The sequence below is a fragment of the Sciurus vulgaris genome (assembly GCF_902686455.1).
Source record: "Sciurus vulgaris genome assembly, chromosome: 8".
NCBI classification, from domain to species: domain Eukaryota; kingdom Metazoa; phylum Chordata; class Mammalia; order Rodentia; family Sciuridae; genus Sciurus; species Sciurus vulgaris.
Window position 1 is genome coordinate 49,548,994 of NC_136468.1, and position 19,564 is coordinate 49,568,557.

The following is a 19,564-nucleotide window of genomic DNA, read 5'->3' on the forward strand; positions in this document are numbered from 1 at the left end:
CCTGTGGTTGCCCTTCTCCTATTTCAATTACCTGTTCTTTTTCTACTTAATCACCACAAAACCTATTGGCTTAAAATAATTACCACTTTACTTCCTCCCAATTCTGTGCAACAGGAGTTTGGATAAAGGATGGTAGGGATGGTTTAACTCATTTCTGCATCTCATGCCATGAAATGGTGGCACTCAAATGTCTGGGGGCTGACTATGTATGTCGTTGCTATCATGGTCACATGCCTAGAGTCTCTGTTCTTGCTAGTTTGAGTGCCTGTTTCTCTACCATGTGGGTTCTTTGCATGGTCAATTTGACCTTCTCTGCAGCGTTCTCAAGGTATGTTGGCTTCTTATATGGCTGTCAACTTCCCCAAAACGAAAAAGTATAAAGGGCAAAAGCAAAAGTTTCCAGGTTTTCCTAATGCCCCATCCCAGAACTAATATAATGTCAATTCTACTGCATTTTATTGGTTGAAGACGGTTTCAGAACCAGCTCATGTTTATAGAGAAGAAAATACACAAGGTTGGTTCAACAGCTAGTTCAAGGTACTACTTGGTCATTCCTCTCAAAACTGTATCTACTCCCAAAGTTATTATCATTTTAACATAAACTGTCCTGATTCCTGGCAAAATCCATGTGAATAAGATAACATGTGCTAAAAAGAGAACATGAAAAAATGATTAAAAATCATAGAAAAAAGGAAAACAGAACTCAAATTGTCTTTCTCTTAATAGGACTGTAAGGTTGAAAAACTATGAGTAATTTCCCCAAATCTGCGTGACTCAAGGTCTCATTTCTATCATATCATACTACCTTAAGCCCACTAAATTTTGTTTAACAGATTGTGTTATGGGAAATAACAGGTAGCCTTGAGCTTTATGGGATTTTCTATTTTATGTCATTTTTGTTCCTCTTCCAAAAGTATTTAAACAGTGCCTGCTTAAAATGCATGTGGAAGAAGGAGGAAGGGAGAATGAGAGCAAGCAGAGGAAGGCACTCATATATGCACCAGTTATAAAGAGGGAGGAAGCGAAGTGATCAAGTGAAAATGGAATGAATTGCCGAGTGTCCATTTAGAGAACAAGCAGGATGGTGTTATTTACCGTCCTATCCATTACTGACATTTTCTTTCACACCACAGGTTGCCATGACCCCTCATTTTGCAGCATTTCATGATCAGAATTCTGCCATATGACATTTCACTAACCACATTTCATTGAACATCTCTTAACCCTTGACATTTGGGCACAGATGATGTATCTTAAAGTGCAATCAGAAACCTTTTTCTAAGAAGTAAACAACACTTTTAGTGCCAATGCAAGGGATGGAGATGGCCTCTCTATATTTTAATAAAACATTTTCCATTTCCCAGTTGTAAGATTTCCTATTAACATTTTTAGATGTATGTTAAAAATATGATATTCCTTCTAATATGATTTCCCTGGCATATGTTATAACCTTGATAATAGCTGTGAAGCTATTCAGAAAAAATACTTTTCCATTAAGCACAAGGAGTTTATTAATTTTTAACTGTTCTTTACTTATCAGTCTGACAAGAATACTATTATTTGTAACTTTATTTGCAAATTCATTTTATATTTTAAAATATAAAACATATTTATTGTTGAAGAGTTGTATCTCAATTTTCTTAGAGCATCCCTATATAAGCTTTAGCACTCTAATGAATTTTTATGTCTTCCTCAAATAGCTAATAATACTTACTAATCAACTATATCAGGGATTAGCAAACTAGGGTCAAAATTAGTTCATGCCCTCTTTTTTTATAAATAAAGTTTTATTGGAACATAGCCATTCAATTAATTTACATACTATCAATGGCTACCTTTTTTGTACAGTGGGAGAGAAGAATAGTTACAAAAGACACTTTGGAGCCTGCAAAGACTAAAATACTAACTGATCCTTGATTTAAAAAAAAATGCTGACCCATAAGAATAGTACATGAATTTATAAAACAGCATTTTATAAAGTTTTCTGACTTTTGAGAGATAAAATAGTATATGTCATAAAATGAGAACAAATACAGACTTTTTCACTTATAAAGAAATTCATCTTTTCTATCATTCATATTATGTATTTAATTTTCTCATCCTTTCCTCTGTGAAATTTCATTGATTCTTTTTTTGGGGTTGCTCTTCTTTTTAGGACAATGTTTCACTAATTGTGGCTCTCAATCACCTCACAATCACCTAGTTTTTGTGAAAAGGCAGATTGTTGAGTCCTGTGTCAGAATAAATAATGACTCTTCAGCTTTCAAAGACTTTTCTTTTAGTCCTTGAGGGGCAAGCATTCCCATTCTACAATGCTTCCCATTGGCCAATTCAATTTTTTTTTTAGCAACTTCCAACTCTTTTTTCATATTTCATGATTCACAGCATCAGCTAATAGTTTCAAATGTCACTAAAAAATTTGGAGGACTAAGTCCCTTCAAAGCAAATGTAATTGATTTGAATAAGATTGTTCCAATAAGAAAGGAACTTGTGCATTTTCTACAAGTCAATGTGTCTTTGTTATGGCTTAGATATGAGATGTCCCCCAAAAACTCATGTGTTAAACAACAAAGGATTTTCAGAGGTGAAAAGAATAGATTATGAAAGGTATATCCTAATCAGTGTATTGATCTACTGATACGTGTTAACTGGGTGGTAAACTAGGGTGTGGCTGGAGAAAGTAGGTCACTTTGGTTGTGCCTTTGTATTTTGTCCCTGGTGAGTGGAGCTCTCTTCTGCTTCCTGGTTGCCATGTCCTGAGCTGCCTTCCTCCACCACACTCTTGGCCATGATGCTCTGTCTCATCTTGGGCCTACAGCTATGGTCTGAACCTCTGAAACCATGAGCCAAGATAAACTTTTTCCTTCTCTAATACCTTCTCATGTATTTTGGTTACAAAGATTAAAAGTTAACTAAAATAATCTTCTTGACATTTGGTCATTGTATTAGGTATCTATTTCTGCATATTATAAATTTCTCCCAGAAATATTTTAGAAATTCTGGTGTAGCTTAGTGAAATACCTGTGATTTAGCAGTTTCAGGAGCCTGCAATAAAGATTCCGGTCGAGGTGGCAGTCAGTATCTTCCAAGCAGTTGGAAGGCTTTAGTCCTCAAGAGTAACTCACAGCACGGTAACTCTCAGAGCAAGGAAGTTAGAGAGCAAAACAGGACAGTCTACTTACAAACTGCCATAATGGAGAGTACCTATGGAAAAAAACTAAGGTCTCTAGCCAGTAACCAGTGAGTCACATCATAAGGAAGTCTAATTCCCTTGTAGAACTTCACATCCTTGTGAGAGACTTTGAGCCAATAAATGCATTACAGAAACTATTTGTCACAAGCATCACCAAAGAAGGTTTTTTTGCTGTATTAATATCAGACAGAAGAATTTAAGGCAAAAAGAAAACTAAAGATAAATATTAAAAAATGATAATTTAATTTTCTTAATAGAATAAAGGCTTAATTCACTAAGATGAAAAAAACCCAAATTTTCATGTATCTAACTTATGTGGCCTCAGTAGACATAAAACAAAATTTAACAAAAGTACAAAGAAAAATGGATAAATGAAAATTGATATTGAGTCAAATTTAATCTGTCAGTAATTAAGCAGATTAAAAATATTAAATACATAAAAATCTAAACATTGTCATTAGTGTAAGCCACCTAATGGAAATATTAGAACAATCATTTCTTCTAGTTGTATGAAGAATGTTTTAAAAATTATCATATGCCATGTCAGGTTTCAAGGATTAAAATAATAAAAATGTATGTTTATTTTTACTTTAGCTCAATTGCACTATCAGTAAGAAATGTAATACTTATACATACCACAGTGTATTTCACATTCTTCAAAACTATATGATTATTTAATAATTCTGTCTATAGTTTATTTTATGTTTCCCTCTGTCAGAATATAAGTACCTGGAAAATAGGGATTTTTAATTTTTTAATTGGATTTTTGTTTTCACTGGTGTATTCATCCCCAAATACCTTCAACAGTGTCTAGAACATAGTGAATATTCTATATATATTTATTTTTGTTAATGTTTTTGACTACTAGTGTCAAAAAAAGAAGCTATATTTCACATAGAAGACTAATCCTCAGTCCTCCAATTTTTGTTTTTTCAGTTGTGGCTGAAAAAAATAGTAACTGGCTGACCAAATTAAAAAAACAGCTCCTAGAGGCCTATTGAGACCCTGACTGATAGATTAAGGAAGGAATATGGTCTTCCAGGGATAGCTGTTGGCAAAAGAGGTTGAGGAGACAGTTGTAGGATATTAAATAGAGTCTGATGCAAAGTTAGTAAAGCACTGAAGGTAACACAGAGAACAGCATTGTCTGCCTGAGGGTGGGGGACATTAATGGACAGCACTATTATATAAATTACTAAAAAAGTGTTAGAAGAATAGAGGCCACCATCAACTATGCATGATATTGTCTCTACATGTATATTATTGCCTTATTCTCTTTTTAGCTGTGTCTAATGTGCTATTTAACTTATCCATCAAGATTTTAAATTTATATTTAACTTTTCTCTATTTTTTACTTTTATAACTATTTTTTTAGGTTTTTCCCATTTTGTAAGTAAATCCCCAACTGTGTATTTTATTTCCATAGCATATTAAATTTTTATTTTGAGTGGTATCTGATTGCTATCTGGATCTCTTGTGATTCTGTGGTTGAATTTATTGAGTTCTCAGGTACATATGAGAAACTTTAGAGATAACTTGAATGTAACATTCCTGTATTTATATCCTGTATTCCTCTATGCAGGATATAAATTTTCTTCTGACAGGTGTTTAGTGATACTAACCACCCTGGATTTCTTTAATTCAATTAGAGAGTAGCTGACTTGTAGCTGATTTCAAACTTGAAAAAGTATGTGTTATTTTTCTTTTACTCTTATTTGTAGGCCAGAGATTTTCAGGGTCACCATCTAAAACTGTAGAGCTAATGCTTTCCCTCCTTAATGATCCTCAAATTCCAGACTTTTCTTAGTTCTGTTGAAAGTCCTGTTCAGATTCTGTCTCTTTCTCAAGTCTACCGGAATCAACTCATGCCCCTTGGGAAAAAGTGTCCCCAGATGCCAGGATCACCTGTCTGGTTTCCTTTTTCATCTTTATGATTGCTGAGCATGTGCTCATAAATAAACAGGAGCAGTGTTCTGCAGGGCTCCACAGTCCTGCATGAGTCAATATTGTTCTCTACTTCTCTCTACTTCTGATGCAGCTGGGGTAGAATAATTTCTGGGTTCTGCCAGTACTCTGGCTGACATATTGTTCCTCTTCAGATATCATGACCTCTGATGTGGCCACTTTGGAACCATACTCTCTGATGTAATTTTGCTAGATTCATCAAAATAGAAAAATTCTTCTTAAGTTAAAGCAGTTTACTGGTCTGCAGTAAGAAAGAAAGAGGATAATGAGATATTAGAAGGATTCCAGTGTAATTCTGCTGGATATCAGTGGTTTTATAGACTTTTTTTTTTAAAGGAATCTTCTTGTCTTAGTTACAGCTTTCTTATTCTCCATAGGACTCATTCAAGGCATTGGGAGCTGGAGTAAAAGACAAATCTGAGTGGTAGATAACATGCAGCATACAGTCACCTTTTCTCTCCTAGTGATTACTTTTTTGCTAGTGATTTACTTTTTTACTTATCAGCCTTTACCAAGTAAATACATATCATTAACCATGGAACCATCATGCCATTTCACAAGACAGTCTCAGAAATGCCTGGATTCCCTTAGAAAACATGCAAAATCCTGAATTCAAGATGAGATTATTTCTGTACCTCGATAATCAAATTTCATTAATTTGTGGTGCTGGGGATCAAACTCAGGGCCTCATGAATACCTGGCAATTGCTTTATCATTGAGTTACACTCCCAGTCCAAAATGTGTAATGAGTGGAATTCAGTTGTTCGTACTGAAAACCTAAAATATTTAAGAAAGCATTGCCCTAAACTTATATAATGTACTCTAAAGAATAGTGGCCTAAGGTAAGGTATATATTTGCCATATTGTACTATAATCAGTAAAGCATATGTAAGAAAAAATGTATTTGCAATGCATGTTTTTAAATTTTCACACTAATAAAATTTGTGATAGCACAAATCTGAGATCGGAGAACATATATTTTGGGGGTGTGCCTTTTTATTTCTACAATCATGGATACAGTATATGACAGTTTCTCAACAGACAGCTTTGTCATACTTCTTGATGAAAACTTTGGAATCTACACTGAGACAGAAGAGTAACAAAATAGTTGTAACTTGGATCTTTGAATTTCTAACCAAAGGAGGACTACTTTGGAGAGTGCTCTAACTTTTAAAGAGATGAAGGAAACTTATTGTATTAAGCTAAGATTTCCTTTTGTTATGGTAGTGTTGTTAGTCCTGCAGACTAAAACCTTGTTATTCCAAGTGTGCCCAAAGACTCAAGTACTTACATTATCAAGTGGCAGAACCTCAGGCCCCATTCTATAGGGTCTGAATCCCAGAGAGATCTGTGTTCACATTAGTGTCTGAGAAGCACTGATCCAGTGTGTTTTGATTAGTCCTTAAGTGAAATATTCTGGAAGCAAAGCTCATTCAGAGGCAAAGACCAACCAGGAAAGTGTCTGGTGTGTCAAAATCACTTATTCACTCATTCATTCATTCGTTCATCCATCTATCCAGAAACTAATTGAAAGAATGTCTTTAGTTTTCTTTATTCTTTTTTTTTTTTTTTCTTTGTTTGTACCAGGGGCACTAAACCACTGAGCTACATCCCCAGCCCTTGTTGTATTTTATTTAGAGACAGATCTTGCCGAGTTGCTTAGGGCCTTACCAAGTTGCTAAGGCTGGCTTTGAACTCACAATCCTCCTGCTTCAGGCTCTGAGCCACTGGGATTACAGGCATGTACCTCCATGCTCAGCTTTTAGTTTTCTTTCTTTCTTTCTTTCTTTTTTTTTTTTTTTTTTTTACTGTTTGTGTAATCATACATATACATGGGATAATGATGTTTGTCTCATTCCATTATCTTTCATTCCCCATGCCCCCTCCTCATCCCTCATTTCCCTCTACACAATCCATCCTTCCTCCATTCTTCCCTTACCTCTTCCCCACCATCCCCATTTTGTATCATTATTCACTTATAATTTATTTGCCCTTTAGTTTTTGGGGACTGGCTTATCTCACTTAGCATGATATTTCCAACTCCATCCATTTACCCACAAATGTCATAATTTTATTATTCTTTATGGATGAATAATATTCCAATGTGTATATATACCACAGTTTCTTTATCCATTCATCTATTGAAGGGCACCTAGGTTGTTTCCACAATCTAGCTATTGTGAATTGAGCTGCTATAAATATTGATGTGGCTGTATTACTGTAGTATGCTGATTTTAAGTCCTTTAGATATAAACTGAGGAGTGGGATAGCTGGGTCAAATAGTAGTTCTATTCCAAATTTTATGAGGAATCTCCATACTGCTTCCAGAGTGGCTGTACCACCAGCAATGTATGAGTGTTCCTTTTCCCCCCACATCCTCGCCAATACCTATTGCTGCTTATATTCTTGATAATTGCCATTCTAATTGGGGTGAGATGAAATCTTAGGGTAGTTTTGATTTTTCTTTCTCTTATTACTAGAGATGTCAAAAAAATTTACACCAAGAATACAAATAACCCAGTCAATAAATGGGCTAAGGAACTGAGCAGACACTTCCCAGATTTATAATCAACAGATATATGAAAAAATGCTTTAGTTCCCCCCCACCCACCCCCCAGCAGCAGGCCAGGCAAGGGCCGACTTTAATATGGGGCCGACTGGAGGAGGCTCCTTGTCCTGGTGGCCCCTGCTCATGGACCACCGAGACCCCAGCCAGGTTGTCCGATGGCAAAACAAGTGCTTGCATGAGAAGTGGCTTCTGGGCTGAGCCTCCTGTCCTGGCAGCTGCTGGCTCAGGAGCTGATGGCTGGGACCATCCAGGATAGCCACAGGCATACGGAAGGTGCCATGGCTGCTGTAGCCAGTCTCACCATTTCCTTCAGGATGTCTTTTCTGGGCGGGGCAGAGCCACTGGGCAGAGGGGCAAGGCCAGGGCTCCGGGAGTCAATCTAGCAGCTACAGCCCCCTGGCCCAACTCCCACAAAGGCTGGAAGCTTGTCTAGGGTGTCAAGGTAGAGGAGCCACAAGGTTCTGGGGTGTCTGCCCCTAAACTACGGGGAAACTGAGGTACACCAGGGTCTCCCCCTGGCTGCAACTCTCCCACCAGCTCATGGGCAGCAAACAAGGGAGAGGGTGGGAGAGGGTAGGAGGGGCCCGAGGCCTGGGGCTGCTTTCCCCACGGTGCTAGGGCCGGTGAACGGCACCAGGGACGGTGGCAGACCTGGGCCTCGGCCACCATGGGAACCACCCCGTCAGAAGCCGGGCCTGGCCAAGGGTCTGCATGTTGCTGTTTAATCCAGAACGAGAGCAGAACAGCAGCACGACTGGGCAATCAGACTAAACCGTGAGGGGACGCTCCGGAGCCGTCAGGCACCTGAGTCTGCGTGTGCTGCTGTTCTGCCCGGCAGCACCTTTGGCCAGCCTGGCCATGCCGGCCTCCTGGGAGCCCTTTGGGGCTGCCACACACCCAAACTCCGTGGGCTTGTCCTTGCAGAATCCCTGCAAGTCCTGTGAGGGCCGAGCTACGAGGCTGCCACCAGGTCTGCGGGCCTGGGTCTGAGCTTGACAGGGGCTTTTTCTGGGTGTGTTTCAGGAAGAGGCTCCGAGGAACCTCCGCGAGCTCTAGTTGTTCCTGAGCGATCGCGTCCAGCTCTTCCAGGATGGCTTCTTCATCCTCCCGAGTGAAGCTTCCTGCCAACAGCTCATCTATTTGCTGCTGGTACTCCACGGCCTCCTGGGTTTCGTCCGGGATCCTCTCCACTTCATCTATAGACATCACCTGGTGCATCTTGTTTAGACACTCATTCCCCACCTCCAGCACCTTCATCTCAATCTGGGTGAACTCGATGCTCTGGACCATGGCCTCCAGGCTGCTGATCTGGCTCTCTGTCCTGTCCAGGGGCTGCTCCCGGTACTGCTTCTTCTTGAGCAGCAGCTTGGCCCGTTCTTTCCTGCCATCTCGCAGAAGCTGCCTGGCCAGGGCCCGCTCCCGCTCCAGCTGCTGCGTGACCCTCTTCTGGTACTGTCTCAGCTTGTCCCACTGCTGCTTGAGTTGCAGGATGGCCCCGTCCTGCTCGGTGACCTGGCTCTGCTTCTTGCCGCAGAACAGGTTGCCCATGGCAGCCCCGCGCCCGCCAACCCGACTGCCCCCCTTAGTTTTCTTTTTAACATTAATTCATCAAATTGTGTTGAAAACATAAAATTAAAGTCATTGGAAGTATAACAATGAACAAGTTGCATAATGCTCTTCCATATATGAAAGTTATAAACTAGCTATTGGATACAAATAATGAATAGAAATGATGATAATGCATGGTGAGCTGTGATGGTCAAGAAAGAAGGTGATACCTGCAGGAGAGATCTTAAGGAAAGTTTTTTGGAAGAAGTAATATCTAAGCTGAAGAATGAGTAAGAATTATTTGACTAAAGTTGTGGGAAAACCGTTAAATATGACTGCAACCCAGTGGGAAATAGGGCACAGGGATGAAGAAAGAGATTGGATAGGCAAGCAAGTGAAGCCAGAATTAAGGACAGGTAGTTAGAGTAGAAATAGGGGATCCGTCAAATCAAGGAAATGAAGCCATGAAGCCATCTGCCTCTGGAAGTTGGAGACTGCCCCTGGGAGAATGGAATGTCAAGGAGCTCCGGAGTCCATTGATTACCAAATTTACCTGTCTTTATCAAGGACTGCAAGCATGGAGCTGCTAATTAATGCCCCCTGGGCCCTTGCCTGCCTGAAACACCTTGGCCCTTCCACTACCCTTGGCTTCTCACTTAATGCAAAACCAGCCTAGGCAGGAAGGAGAGATAAGGGGGGAGAGAACTGGAGAACAAAAGAGACCTTAACCTATAAAAGATGTAGGGTGCGCTCACTTCTTCGGACTTTAGAACATCAGCCATGGCCCGCTTCTTCCTACCAGGAGAAGTCTGTTTTATTACCTTTAAATAAAACCTGCTTAATATGCTTGCCTTGGAGTGCTTCTCTAGTGTTCAATCTTCAACATTAGAAGGAGCAGAACTTGTCACCGGTAAGCGGCGGTATCACAAGGATTCACATTCTGTGCTCAAGCATACAAAGGAGAACAAAGCTGACAGCAAATAAGTCTTTTTACTTGCATGAATGAAATTTGAATTCAGACAATTCAAGTCCTGGAAGAACTCAGGTTGGGTTAGTCCACTGAGGAAGATCAGTGAGTTCTGTAAGAACATAATAAATCTTAATCTCCTGTTCCTACCTATTTTTTAAAATGTTCAGATATCAAGCAAAGAATGTGAGTAGCTTTTCCTTGACATTACCATATTCTGATCTACTGCTTGTTATCCTAGGATCTGCTAAATGGGAAGGTGAGCATCCATTTCTCCTGCAATTCTGAGGGACTTTTCCCAAGGCTTATCTTGAAATGGAGGTAGAGAAGTATCTTATTAGCAAAATCGGTCATAACTGGTATACTTTTAAGAATCAGAGGCAGAATTTTAAAATCATTAATTAATTACTAATTTTAAAAATTATCAATTTTAAAATTATCTAGAAGCATTTCTATTGTTATGGTGAATATTATCAGAACCTTGGAAACAGAAGACAGAAAAATCAATATGATAGAGTTTGCATGAGGATTAAAAGATGCACGTACAACTAATTAGAACAAATAAAATTTAAATTTTTTTAAAAAGAATCATAAATTTCAACGAGGACGTTAGTGACTGAATCTAGTGAAGTTTGTATTTCAACTGGCTCCTTTCCCTTCATTTGTCTATTCAAAGACTTTGAAAGCTCAATAGTCATGTCCAGTGATCACAAAATCTTTTACAGTTTTAGATCTCATTCCTATTTTTCATGCAGCCTAATAGGGACCAGAGCTGCTGGGTATATGTGAAAAGCAAAAGTAGGACTGCGAATGCTTCAAAATCTTGTATAAGAGACCTCATTTAAATTTTGTCAATGTAATTGCATACATCCTAGCAATAGATTTAGAAGTCAAAACCCATTATTATGAAATCCTAGGGTTTTCTGCCATTCTTCTCTAGTACATTCTTCTATTACTATTTTACTAGACTGAACATTTCTTATCAGGATTTAAAGATCTACTTGGCAGATATACTTTGCATGTTAGCTATTTCCCTCAAATTTTGATATGTTGCATTCCTATTACCATTAAGTTAAAATATTTTCTACTACCCCTTAAGATTACTCACAGACTATTTAGAAGTGTGTTAATTTTTAAGTGTTTGTAATTTTTGAGGTATCATATTGCTATTAATTTCTAATCTAATTCTATTTTAATCAGCTTTCTGTCACTGTGAACAAAATATCTGATGAGAAAGAACAACTTAGAGGAGGGAAAATTTACTTGAGTCTCATGGTTTCAGAGGCCTTAATTCATGGATGGTCAATTCCATTGCTCTGTGCCCAAGGTGAAGGAGCATATCAGAGGTGACAAGGGCCCTGTGGAGGAAAGCTGCTCAGTTCATGGCAGGGGTCAGAAGCAAAGAGAAGAAAATAAAGGGGAGGGGCCCCAGAGATTATGAACACTTCCAGAGTATATCCCAAGTCAGCCATCTCCTCTAGCCACACCCCAACTGCATACAGTGGTCACCATTCAAAGAATCTATAGCTCTAACCATCATTCAGGATGAATTAATTAGGTTACAGCTCTCACAATTCAATCATTTCACCTCCAAACATTGCTACAGGAGCTTTGGGGATCACCTCATATACAAACCGTAACAAATTCCAACATTGTCAGAGAATATACTCTACCATTGTAATCCTTCTGAATTTACTGAAGCCTATTTTAAAGCCCAGGATATTTTCTAGTTTGGTGAATGGCGATGTACATTCTGAAGTGTAATGTATAAAGCTGCTCCCCAGCCCATTCTGTTGCAGTCATTTTCCCCGCCTCCCAACCACTTGTCAATCTGTGAACATCCTAGCTAGCTATTGGTTCATCAGTCAACTTGCAAGTATCCTTCTCCGATATGGGTCCCCTGTTAGCCCTGTGGAATTCAACTGTTTACTATAGCTTCCCGCCATCTTTTCCCATCCTTCTGTCTGTCCTCCTCACTTTTCTCTATCCTCCTGGCTTTCCACTCTCTCTAGCATGCACCCTTTCTCTTTCCTTTCTCTTTTCCTCTCATTTTCTCTCTTACCCTGCAGGAAGACACTCTGTTTGCTTCATAAACTCCCTTATGTGATTTCCCGGGTCCAGCATGGTTCTGCGGGATTTCCTTTACATGTAGGTGTTGGGTGTAGGACTCTGAAAACATCAATAAGTTATGGTGGTTGCTAGTGTTGTCCAGACTATCTTCCATTACTTCAATCATACTTATATTTAAAATCTAGTTTTCCTTTTAGTTGGAAATCTTACTTCATTAAATTTTTTAAATTTTTAACGTGGTACTAGGAATTGGACCTAGGGTCTCACCCATGCTAGGCAAGCACTCTAGCACTGAGCAACATCCCCAGCCTACTATGGATTGTGGTATAATTATTTTTGGTGTAATTATTATAAGACAAGATATAGAGCTACCGTTTTATTATTATTTTTTGTTTATTACTTCTGCTTTGTTGTTTTTGTTTTTCTTTTCTTATCCATTGATATTTTTAAATACTTTCTGGAATTTTAAGTAAATTTTAACTACACTTTTTATACTATTTTTAGAAGTTTCTCAGATTATAATACACAACTTTTTAGTCTATATGGAATTAATATTTTACCTTTCAATGCAGAGTTAAAACCCTTTCAAAAGTATTAGTTCATTTACTAATCCTTTATACTACTCATGTTATGTCTACATACTTTATAAAAACCCCATCCTTTATACTTCCCATTTTATGTCTACATACTTTATAAAATCCCACTCTAAAATGCTTTAATTCTGGTTAATATAGTCATATATTTTTTTAATAAATTAAGAGGAAATGCAGTCTTCTATAGTTAATGTAATATTTACCACTTTTAATGTTCGTTCCTTCTTGAAGATTTAATTTTCTACTGGTATAATTTCCTGTTATACTAAAAAACTGACTTTATTATTTTCTGTGGTAAAGGTCTGTTGGAAATGAATTTACTTTCATCTGGGAAAGTATATTTTATGTTCATTCTTGAAGGATACAAAATGCTGCTTGGTTGTATTTTTCTTGAAAAATGTCATTCCACTGTCTTTTAGCTCCAATATTTTTTATTGAGAAATCTATAGTCATTCAAATCATGTGTTATGTTTTCTTTTTTGTTTCTTTTTCTTTGACTTTAAGCAAATTATTTATATGTTAGATATGGTTTTCCTTGTATTTTTTTTTCTGCTTAGAATATACCATATTTTTTAAATGCATAAATTTGTTTTTCACCAAATTTTGAAACATTTCAGCCATTATATTTATAAATATTTTTCTGCCCATTCTCTCCTCTGGGAACTATACTGTGTGGTAGACCTTTTTGTGCAACTTCCCAAGCATGTTGATCTTTTAATATTTTTATTCTCTGCTTTACTCTGGATAATTTTTGACAATCTATATTGAAATTCACTATTTCCTTTATCATCTCCATTTCCCAAAGAAACTTATTCCATGAGTTATTCATATTATTATTTACATTGCTCCAAAGAGTGTTGATGTTTTTGTTTTATCAGGTCGGCTATTACTCCATCTTTGACATAACTTGAGGATAGCACTTAAAAATCTTGAGTCAATCCTTTGGGCCTAACCAAACTGCTTTGCTTCTTCCTAGAATATGTACAAATCCAGGGAAAGGCAAAATTTTAGAGTTTATGCGTAGAGTATGGGTTTTCTGGCTCAGATTCTCTCCTCTCCAGTATTTTCTGTTTTCTTCTTATGATATGTTTGAACAGATTCTAGACTTTTAACTTCATTCATGAGGATGTCTGATGAATTTGCCGAACAAATGGTAGCTGATAATTTTACCAGAATGGTGGGGGTATTTGTGAGGTTTGCTAAATTTCTTCCTGTTACCAAATTTTTACTTCACTAGCTCCCTCTTCTGTTTCCACAATAAAATGCAGATTCTTTAATAAAGAGTGTGTTCTTTTTTCTATTTTCATAGAATTCTTTGATAATATTTTGTTTCCTTTTGACTATCTGCCAATGCTGTCTTTCCATCCCCCTCAGACCTCTAAAGGATGCCTCTCTCGTCAAGATGTTCTCTCCTCCTCAGAACAGTGTCTTCCCAAACTGCTACTTTTGGGCTACACCCTTTGTGACTCTTGAATGTTCACTCTCTAGTAGCCAAATGTTCTTTTTCAGATCTTGGACCTGTTCTTAGCATTTTCCCAGGCAGGGTGAACACCTGCGGGCTCCAACCTTGGTATGCAGCCTGTGTCCATCGCTACTGTCACTGGTTTTCTTTCTTCTCTTCTCTTCCGCTTATTTCTTGAACAACCATCTATCTACTTTTATGTGAGCCCTGGAGACAGCTCTGCTGGTTCCAAATGTTTATTTCCCTACTTAAATCTAAACTGAGGTTTGCACTGTAACCTGAATACCAGTTTTGTTATGGAAATAAGCTATTGGTAGGTTGATTTGGTCCCTTTTTGATCTCTGTGGTTTCATTTTGATGATATAGAGATGAATGAAATTTAGTGGCCTCTCCCCTTTTTTGAAAAGAAAAATGATATCGTTTAACTAGCTTCCTTTATATTATTTCACTCCTTGTAATAAAACATATACATGTATTTCCTTCTGTTTTTCCCATAAAGAAACCTTAAAAAGATCTGTCTACCTGAGGTCACTTCCTTGAAAGTGACAGTCAGGATTAAACCCATGCTTAACCTTACTGTTCTGAACTATAGCGCTATACTACTGGGCAGGTACTGATGTCGGATTGCCCAGATTAAAGTCCTTACTCCACCACTTGTTGGTTGTGTGATCTCTAGCAAGTTAAAGAACCTAGGAAAGCTCTTGCTATTTCTTTATCAAACAAGGTATAGTGTATTATTTTTCCTTATAGGAAAAGTTTATATTAGAAGAAATAATCCATGTAAAATTCATAGCATGTATTATGTATTCAATAAATATTTTACTAATTCCTAAGAAATATTAAGTTGTGACTGTTGGTGTTTTCAAGCACTTTCGTAGTGAGATAGTCTTTAAATGTGCTCATAAAAAGACAACAACATGAAGTAGTTTTTTTAATAGACTTCTTGAGACCAAATTCAAAATAAATTCCAATTTGCCATGTCTACTCTCCACTCAAATCTTCAATAGATAATCTCATTTTAGATTTCCTCCAAGAGGTGACTCTGGCTAATAATGTCCAACTTTGAAAGTCTAACTGCACTCTAATCACAGGAGTGTTGCCGTACAGCTTTATTCATGGGACCCTTTCCCCAAAGCATCTTTATGCAATCAAATCAGATCCCAAAGCTTTTATCAGCTTCTAATGTGACTGAAGTATAAATTTTGACACCTGAAATGATTCTGTAGACAAAAACAAACAAATCTCAAAACAATAACTCTAGAGGAATATATTTGAAGCAAATATTCCTGAAAGAAGTCAAAAGAAAGATTTTAATAAAGTCAACTAATGATACAATTGAAACTTTCATTTCACTAAAATGTTATTGCTAAAAGGATAGAAAACTATGTATTTGAATAATGCATATAATTGTTATTAATTATTTTATACCTTGGTATCTTCCAAATTGAACCTAATGAAGTAAATTAAATATATATGCAATTGAAACATATATGTATACATGTACACATCACTATTGTATAAATGTGTGTGTGTATATATAATATAGTTTATATATATTATTATTGCCAAAAAGATTAGAGTCACTGCAGACATATTTTGGGGGTCTTGAGTTGTTAGAGAAGAATTCTCCCTGAAATAATATTTCACATTTGTTTTAATATATAATAGGATATTGCTATCCACAGGCTAGCAAATTGTAACTATCATTGTATTGAAAGAAAAGTTAGAATTTATTTTTAAAATGATAAAGTGGAATCTTTTTTGGCTTCTATAATTTAATATTATCTTAAACTCACTTTAGACCTGTTGGAACATGGGAAGAAATGTTATTAGTATTCTATTATATCAAATCTGCAGTATTTATGAGGTTACCTAATCTAAAAAGTCTTGAGTACTACAAAGTAAAGAAATGTTGAGAGTATTGAGCAGCAGAATGATTTTTTGACTTATTTCCCTAGGAATATTGTTTATGAAAGCTGGAGAGTGAAGCATGGCTTTGGGCATGCTCCTAAGCAGGCATTCTACCACTAAGCCACATCCCAAGCTGGAAGACTCATCATGAATTAGGGAAATGCTTTCACTTAGCTCCACATCCAGTGTAGACAAATTAAATTATTTTCTGTATCCTCCCTTACACACATCATTGGGTTGTGAGTTATATAATTCTTCAGATTTCTGGATGATTATCAATAATTATAGTTTAGTAAAATGCTATTATTTTCTCCCTCTGTCTCTCTGTACCTATAAACACTTATATATTAAATTAACCACCTGCCAAGATATGTCATCCTAGAGCAAAGAGTTGGAAGTTAGGATTGTGGGGTCATTTTAGTCAAACATTTTATACTAGTGGTAAGAAATAGAAAAAAGAAGGGAGATTAAGTAAAACAGGAAGCTGAGAGTCAGTGTGAGTTTGCACAATGTCCCTACACTCTGCCTTGAGGTACACAGCTGCTATTCTCTTAGGTATATAGCCTCTCTGCAGTTAGATAGCATCTAGACTCTAATGTGGTAAAGAGCTTATTGATAACAGTCCAGAAGCATGTAATATACTCTAAAAGATCCACGATTGTTTTTGTCATATAATCACAACTGAGAACCACTGATAGAGAGAAACGAACTCTTGATTGCATTGATCACTGGCAAATCCTAAAATTGGTGGATATTATGGAGATAAGAGCTTGACAGATCTGAAGGGAACATATTTAATATCTTGTTAATCTGCAAATTTTGTTTAAAGTGAAATTTTGAAGATACACGACTGGCAGATCACTGACAAAAGTGGTGGTTTCTTGCAAAAGTGGTGGTAGAGCTACATGCTGGGTGCTGTCAGCTAAAGCATAAAAAAGAGAATAGTTTTACTGTGAATTGCTTTGTGTTGTATGTAGCTTAGTGTGATCTATATGGATATTATGATAGATATTATTTTCTATAACATTAATTCAGTTCTAAATTGCTCTGAATAATAAATACATGCATAAAATTGGAACATAGATATAATTTAATACTTAAGTTTCTTTGTATATATGAATGTATATGAAATTATATATGATTCATACTTTTATAGTAAGATAGAAGATCTCTGCTTAAAGCTACTGTGCTCAATTTAATAGATTGTTGGTCGAATAAATGATATTAGAAAACCAAAGATGAATAAGACATGTTCCATTCCATTGAGAAGTATACCATATTACTGAGAAAATTAAAAATGTCCCAGACTTTGCAAGTCTGTACCCAAAAAGTTACTCAATTTTTATATACAGATTATTATGACCTATTTCTGTGAAATTAACCTAAAATGTATCACAAATTTTGGAGAGTTTTAAGCTACAAATTTGTAGCTGAAAAAACAACCCTCAGTTTATATGCTCTCATATCCGTGTTCTGCCACAATACTGGATTCTTTTATGAGCCTGTCACTAAGCTGAGTATGGGTGTTAGTGTGGGTAACTTCTCTGGGTATCCCATTCCTACCTGAAAAATGTGACCTTGATTAAGATCAAGTATTTGTCCAATATTGCGGTCATCTTTTTTCTTCTTAAAGTTTTGGAGAAAAGAAAAAAGAAAAAAAAAAGAAGAAGAAAAAGGAAAAGAAAACCAGTGAGAAATAGTTATGACATCATAAGCAAAGGGAAAAAAAAAGAAAGAAAATCTGAGAAACAGTAACATTCCAGAGGCAAAGACTCATAAAGGACTGACACCTGACTATAAGGTAGAAAAATGAGACACGTCTCTACCCACATGCCACCACATTGCTAAAGGCTTTTTGACATCAGTTCCAGTTATGCAATATATCATGCCTGTCTGTAAAGAAAAAAATTCCAAGTCATGCTAAATGTCAGAACAGCAATCAGAAAACTCACACAACATGAAGAAACACAGCAATCATGAAAACCAGACATGGAAGGGATTTTGGAGTTAATCAGACAGAAACTTAAGGGATTATGATTAATATGCTAACACACAAAGCATTACTTGTGGTATAAAAGGACATATGGGTAAGTAGAGAGAGAGAAATTCTAAGAGCAAATAAAAGGATGCTAGAGATCAAAAACACCGTAACAGAAGTGAAGAATTCCTCTGATGGGCTGATCAGTGGCATGAGCATGGCTAAAGCAAGAACCTCTGAATTTGAAGATATCTCAAAAGAAAAGCATACCTAAAAAGGAAAGAGTAAAAAGACCAAGAAAAACCATATCCAGGAACTGTGGGACTATTACATGCATGTAAAGGAACTATCAGAGAGAAGAAAAAGAAAAAGGTGACAGGAGAAATATCTGATTACAATGATTGAACTCCTTCAAATTAATGTCAAATACCAGGAAGATCAGGGAATACACATTGTAAAAACTACACTTACACATATCATTTTCAAACTACAGAAAATCAGAGGTAAAATTCTAAAAGAAGACAGTGAGACCAAGAATTGCACCTAACTTATCCTTAGAAATTTATGCAAACAGAATGGAATGAAATATTGAAAGTGTGGAGAGGGAAAAACCTCCAGCCTAGAGTGCTGTACCTTGTGAAATTACCCTTCAAAAATAAAGAAGACATAAAGACTTCCTCAGTCAAATGAAAAATGAGAGAATTTGCTGCCAGTGTAAAGGACTTGCAAGAAAATTTAAAATAAGTAATTTAGAGAGAGAGAGATAAAGAATGTAAGTTGAAACTTGGGTCTACATAAAGAAAGGAAGAGTACTGAAGAAGAAAAAAGTGAAGAAAGTAAAATAAAAACTTTCATTATAAGTTACTCACACTATGTAAGCCAGTATAGTATAATTTGCAAGTCAACTTGGCTCATTGTAAAGTCATATTTCAAACTCCAAATGATCATTAAGAAAAGTTTTTTAAAAAAATACATAACTGGGAGAGTTGCAAAGATGGCAGAGTAGAGGGGGTCACTTTCCAGGCTGCTTTCTAGCATGAAACAAAGAAATCATGATGCTTGTGGTGTGTCTTGGTAGGGAAAGATCAGAGATCAAGGACACTGTCAGACTGACCCCGAAGGTATGCTGCACAGTACTCTCATGCGGGAAAGAAGCCACATCTTTCCCAGCTGCCCACAGAAAAGAGAAAGGAGGCATCTCGAAGCCATGTGGTGGCAGCCAGTGGCTTTGGGTGCCAAATCCTGGCAAACTAAGTTGGCTCTGAAAAGCAGTCCTGACAAACCCATGACACACATCTTAGAGCATGC

The 19,564-nt window shown here is 36.9% G+C and overlaps 1 pseudogene across 1 annotated transcript; it reads right to left on the reverse strand.

The window, feature by feature from the left end:
- Positions 1-8,433: 8,433 nt before the first annotated feature.
- On the reverse strand, positions 8,434-9,275 carry LOC306668269 (charged multivesicular body protein 6-like; annotated as a pseudogene). The gene has a single exon. The product of its transcript is annotated as a charged multivesicular body protein 6-like (transcript).
- Between the last annotated feature and the right edge of the window lie 10,289 nt (positions 9,276-19,564).